This window comes from Arachis stenosperma, chromosome 5 (genome assembly GCF_014773155.1).
Source record: "Arachis stenosperma cultivar V10309 chromosome 5, arast.V10309.gnm1.PFL2, whole genome shotgun sequence".
In the NCBI taxonomy this organism is placed as follows: domain Eukaryota; kingdom Viridiplantae; phylum Streptophyta; class Magnoliopsida; order Fabales; family Fabaceae; genus Arachis; species Arachis stenosperma.
The window spans coordinates 40,552,142-40,558,279 of NC_080381.1; the positions used below are offsets into that span (position 1 = coordinate 40,552,142).

Genomic DNA, 6,138 nt, shown 5'->3' on the forward strand with positions numbered 1-6,138 from the left:
CTCCCGACTTCTATGGGAGAAGCATCTCTATCCCTGCCATTGGAGCAAACAACTTTGAGCTTAAGCCTCAATTAGTTTCTCTAATGCAACAGAATTGCAAGTTCCATGGACTTCTATTGGAAGATCCTCATCAGTTTTTAGCTGAGTTCTTGCAAATCTGTGACACTGTCAAGACCAATGGGGTTGACCCTGAGGTCTACAGACTTATGCTATTCCCTTTTGCTGTAAGAGACAGAGCTAGAATATGGTTGGACTCAAAACCTAAAGAAAGCCTGAACTCTTGGGAAAAGCTAGTCAATGCCTTCTTGGCAAAGTTCTTTCCACCTCAAAAATTGAGTAAGCTTAGAGTGGAAGTCCAAACCTTCAGACAGAAGGAAGGTGAATCCCTCTATGAAGCTTGGGAAAGATACAAACAATTGATCAGAAAGTGTCCCTCTGATATGCTTTCTGACTGGAGCATCATAGGTATCTTCTATGATGGTCTGTCTGAACTGTCCAAAATGTCACTGGACAGCTCTGCTGGAGGATTTCTTCATCTGAAAAAGACGCCTGCAGAAGCTCAAGAACTCATTGAAATAGTTGCAAATAACCAATTCATGTACACTTCTGAAAGGAATCCTGTGAACAATGGGACGAATCAAAAGAAAGGAGTTCTTAAGATTGATACTCTTAATGCCATATTGGCTCAAAACAAAATATTGACTCAGCAAGTCAATATGATTTCTCAAGGTCTGTCTGGAATGCAAGCTGCACCAGGCAGTACTAAGGACGTTTCATCTGAAGAAGAAGCTTATGATCCTGAGAACCCTTCAATGGAAGAGGTGAATTACATGGGAGAACCCTATGAAAACACCTATAATCCTTCATGGAGAAATCATCCAAATCTCTCATGGAAGGATCAACAGAGACCTCAACAAGGTTTCAACAACAATAATGGTGGAAGAAACAGGTTTAGCAATGGCAAGCCTTTTCCATCATCTTCTCAGCAACAGACAGAGAATTCTAAGCAAAGCCACTCTGACTTAGCAACCATGGTCTCTGATCTAATCAAAACCACTCAAAGTTTCATGACTGAAACAAGGTCCTCCATTAGAAACTTGGAGGCACAAGTGGGACAGCTGAGCAAGAAAATTACTGAACTCCCTCCTAGTACTCTTCCAAGCAATACAGAAGAGAATCCAAAAGGAGAATGCAAGGCCATTAACATGACCCACATGGCCGAATTTGGAGAGGAGGAAGAGGCAGTGAACGCCACTGAGGAAGACCTCAATGGACGCCCACTGGCCTCCAATGAGTTCCCTAATGAGGAACCATGGGAATCTGAGGCTCACACTGAGACCATAGAGATTCTATTGGATTTACTTCTGCCATTCATGAGCTCTGATGAGTATTCTTCCTCTGAAGAGGATGAAGATGTCACTGAAGAGCAAGTTGCTAAGTACCTTGGAGCAATCATGAAGCTAAATGACAAGTTATTTAGTAATGAGACTTGGGAGAACGAACCTCCTTTGCTCACCAAAGAACTGGATGACTTGTCTAGGCAGAAATTACCTCAAAAGAGACAGAACCCTGGAAAGTTCTCAATACCTTGTACCATAGGCACCATGACCTTTAAGAAGGCTCTGTGTGACTTAGGGTCAAGTATAAACCTCATGCCTCTCTCTGTAATGGAGAAGCTAGGGATCCTTGAGGTACAAGCTGCAAGAATCTCACTAGAGATGGCAGACAATTCAAGAAAACAATCTTATGGACTTGTAGAGGATGTTCTGGTAAAGATTGAAGACCATTACATCCCTGCTGATTTCATAGTCCTAGAGACTGGGAAGTACATGGATGAATCCATCATCCTTGGCAGACCCTTCCTAGCCACAGCAACGGCTGTAATTGATGTTGACAGAGGTGAACTGATCATTCAAGTGAATGAAGAATCCTTTGTGTTTAAGGCTCAAGGATATCCCTCTGTAACAATGGAGAGGAAGCATGAAGAACTTCTCTCAAAACAGAGTCAAATAGAGCCCCCACAGTCAAACTCTAAGTTTGGTGTTGGGAGGCCACAACCAACTTCTAAGTTTGGTGTTGAACCCCCACATTCAAACTCTAAGTTTGGTGTTGGGAGGTTCCAACATTGCTCTGAGCATCTGTGAGGTTCAGCGAGAGCCCACTATCAAGCTACTGACATTAAAGAAGCGCTTGTTGGGAGGCAACCCAATGTTATATTTAATCTATTTTCCTTTGTTATTTTATGTTTTATGTAGGTTAATGATCATGGGAAGTCACAAAATCAATTGAAAAGGCAAAAACCGAATGAAAAATAGAAAGAAAAACAGCACACCCTGGAGGAAAACCTTGCTGGCGTTTAAACGCCAGCAAGGCCAGCAAATGGGCGTTTAACGCCCAGTCTGGCACCATTCTGGGTGTTTAATGCCAGAAAGGGGCACCAGACTGGCGTTAAATGCCAGGAAAGGGCAAGAAGTTGGCGTTAAACGCCAGAAATGGGCACCAGCCCGGCGTTTAGCGCCAGAATTGGCATGAAGAGCATTTTTGCTCGCCACTTGGTGTAGGGATGAATTTTTCTTGACATCTCAAGATCTGTGGACCCCACAGGATCCCCACCTACCCCACCACCCTCTCTCTTCTTCACCCATTCACCAATCACCTCAACACCTCTTCCCCAAAAATCCCTCACCTATCAAATCCCACTATTCTCTTCACCACTCACATCCATCCTTCATAAACCCCACTGATGAGCGGATAATTTATACGCTTTTTGGCATTGTTTTTATATAGTTTTTAGTAAGTTTAAGCTACTTTTAGGGATGTTTTCATTAGTTTTTATGTTAAATTCACATTTCTGGACTTTACTATGAGTTTGTGTGTTTTTCTGTGATTTCAGGTAAATTCTGACTGAAATTGAGGGATTTGAGCAAAACTCTGAAAAAGGTTGACAAAAGGACTGCTGATGCTGTTGGATTCTGACCTCCCTGCACTCGAAATGGATTTTCTGGAGCTACAGAACTCCAATTGGCGCGCTCTCAACGGCGTTGGAAAGTAGACATCCAGGGCTTTCCAGCAATATATAATAGTCCATACTTTATTCGAAGAATGACGACGCAAACTGGCGTTGAACGCCAAGTACACGCTCCTTTCTGGAGTTAAACGCCAGAAAAACGTCATAATCCGGAGTTGAACGCCCAAAGCACATCATAACTCGAAATTCAACTCCAAGAGAAGCCTCAGCTCGTGGATAGATCAAGCTCAGCCCAAGCATACACCAAGTGGGCCCCAGAAGTGGATTTATGCATCAATTACTTACTCATGTAAACCCTAGGAGCTAGTTTATTATAAATAGGATGATTTACTAATGTATCAATCATCTTTTGATCTCAGTTTTATTTTATTCTTCATCTTAGGAGATCATTGATCACGTTTAGGGGGCTGGCCATTCGGCCATGCCTGAACCTCTTGCTTATGTATTTTCAACGGTGGAGTTTCTGCACACCATAGATTAAGGGTGTGGAGCTCTGCTGTACCTCAAAGATTAATGAAGTTCTATTTTCTTTTATTCAATTCTCTATCTTATTCTTATTCCAAGATATTCATTCGTACTCAAGAACATGATGAATGTGATGAGCTAATAACTCTCATCATCATTCTCACTTATGAACGCGCGTGATTGACAACCACTTCCGTTCTGCGTGTAACAAGGCTTGAATATATATCTCTTAGATTCCCCAACAGAATCTTCGTGGTATAAGTTAGATGGATGGCGGCATTTATCTGGATCCGGAAAGTCCAACCTTGTCTGTGGTGTTCCGAGTAGGATCCTGGGAATCCGGAAAGTCTAACCTTATCTGTGGTATTCCGAGTAGGATTCCGTTCATGAATGACTGTGACGGGCTTCAAACTTTAACCTGCTGGGCGTTAGTGACAAACGCAAAAGAGGGATTCTATTCCAGTAGGAGCGGGAACCAACCGGTGATTGGCCGTACTGTGACAGAGTGCGTGCATAGCTTTCACTGCGAGGATGGGATGTAGCTATCAACCATGGGTGATGCCTCCAGACTGGTTAGCTGTGCGAGTGACAGCCGTACAGGTTATTTCCCCGAGAGGAATGAAAGTAGCCACAGCTGATAGTGAACCCCTATACAAAGCTTGCCATGGAGAGGAGTAAGAAGGATTGGGTAGAAGGAATAGGAGAGCAGGCGTCCTAGAGCTCTACAGCACCTCCATTCCGCTTATCTGAAATTCCTACCAATGAATCTGCATAAGTATTTCTATCCCTTTTATTATTCCTTTTTATTTATTATTCCAATAATCACAATTCCCCTTTAATCTCTCTAACTGAGATTTACAAGATGACCATAGCTTGCTTCATACCAACAATCTCTGTGGATTCGACCCTTACTCACGTAAGGTTATTACTTGGACGACCCAGTACACTTGCTGGTTAGTTGAACGGAGTTGTGAATTCCACCAGAGCCATAATTAGAACATTGATCACAAATGATACAAGAATTTGAATCACAATTTCGTCCACCAAGTTTTTGGCGCCGTTGCCGGGGATTGTTCGAGTATGGACAACTGACGGTTCATCTTGTTGCTCAGATTAGGTAATTTTCTTTTCAAAAATCTTTTTCAAAAATTTTTCTTTTATTTTTCGTTTTTCAAAACTTTATTTTCGAAAATAATTAATAAAAATCCAAAAAAATTAGAAAATCAAAAAAATATTTTGTGTTTCTTGTTTGAGTCTTGTGTTAAATTTTAAGTTTGGTGTCAATTGCATGCTTTTAAAAAAATTTTTCTTGCATTTTTCGAAAATCCCATGCATTCATAGTGTTCTTCATGATCTTCAAGTTGTTCTTGACAAGTCTTCTTGTTTGATCTTGATGATTTCTTGTTTTGTGTCTTTTCTTGTTTTTCATGTGCATTTTTGCATTCATATTTTTCATACATTAAAAATTTCTAAGTTTGGTGTCTTGCATGTTTTCTTTGCATCAAAATTTTTCAAAAATATGTTCTTGATGTTCATCATGATCTTCAAAGTGTTCTTGGTGTTCATCTTGACATTCATAGCATTCTTGCATGCATCTTGTGTCTTGATCCAAAATTTCCATGTTTTGGGTCATTTTTGTGTTTTTCCTTAAAAATTCAAAAATCAAAAATATCTTTTCCTTATTTCCCTCCACAATTTCGAAATTTTGGGTTGACTTGGTCAAAAGATTTTTAAAATTAGTTGTTTCTTACAAGTCAAGTCAAAATTTCAATTTTAAAAATCTTATATTTTCAAAATCTTTTTCAAAATTATATCTTTTTCAAAATTTTTTATTTATTTTCGAAAATTTCAAAAATTATTTTTCAAAATATTTTCAAAATCTTTTTCTTATCTTTATATGTAATTTTCGAAAATTAGCTAACAATTAATGTGATTGGTTCAAAAATTTGAAGTTTGTTACTTTCTTGTTAAGAAAGGTTCAATCTTTAAGTTCTAGAATCTTATCTTGTAGTTTCTTGTTAGTTAAGTAATTTTAAAAATTAAATCTTTTTCAAAAATATCTTTTTCTTAAAACTTTTATCTTATCTCTTTATCTTATTCTTTTTAAAATTTTATCTTTTTCAAAATTTGATTTTAAAATATCTTATCTAACTTACTATCTTCTTATCTTTTTCAATTTTGATTTCAAATCGTTTTCAATCAACTAACTAACTTGTTGTTTGTTTCTTATCTTTTTCAAAACTACCTAACTACTTTTCCCTCCTCTATTTTCGAAAATATTTCTTCCCTTTTTCAAAAATTCTTTTTAATTAATTAATTGTTTTAAATTTTAATTTTAATTTTATTTTATCTCTAATTTTCGAAAATCACTAACTCCTTTTCAAAAATTGTTTTCGAATTCTCTCTTCTCTTTTCTTCCTCTATTTAATTATTTAATTACTAACACTTCTCTTCACCCCTCTTCATCAAAAATCCGAATCCATTCCTCTTCTTCTACCCCTTTCTTTTTCTACTAACATAAAGGAATCTCTATACTGTGACATAGAGGATTCCTTCTTTCTTTTTTTGTGTTCCCTTTTCTTTCATATGAGCAGGAACAGGGACAAAGGCACTCTTGTTGAAGTTGATCCAGAACCTGAAAGGAC

At 38.3% G+C, this 6,138-nt stretch overlaps 1 non-coding gene across 1 annotated transcript; it reads right to left on the reverse strand.

The window, feature by feature from the left end:
- Window positions 1-338: 338 nt before the first annotated feature.
- LOC130983491 (small nucleolar RNA R71) lies at window positions 339-446 on the reverse strand. The gene has a single exon (XR_009087476.1). It is a non-coding gene; the product is annotated as a small nucleolar RNA R71 (small nucleolar RNA).
- Window positions 447-6,138: the final 5,692 nt, after the last annotated feature.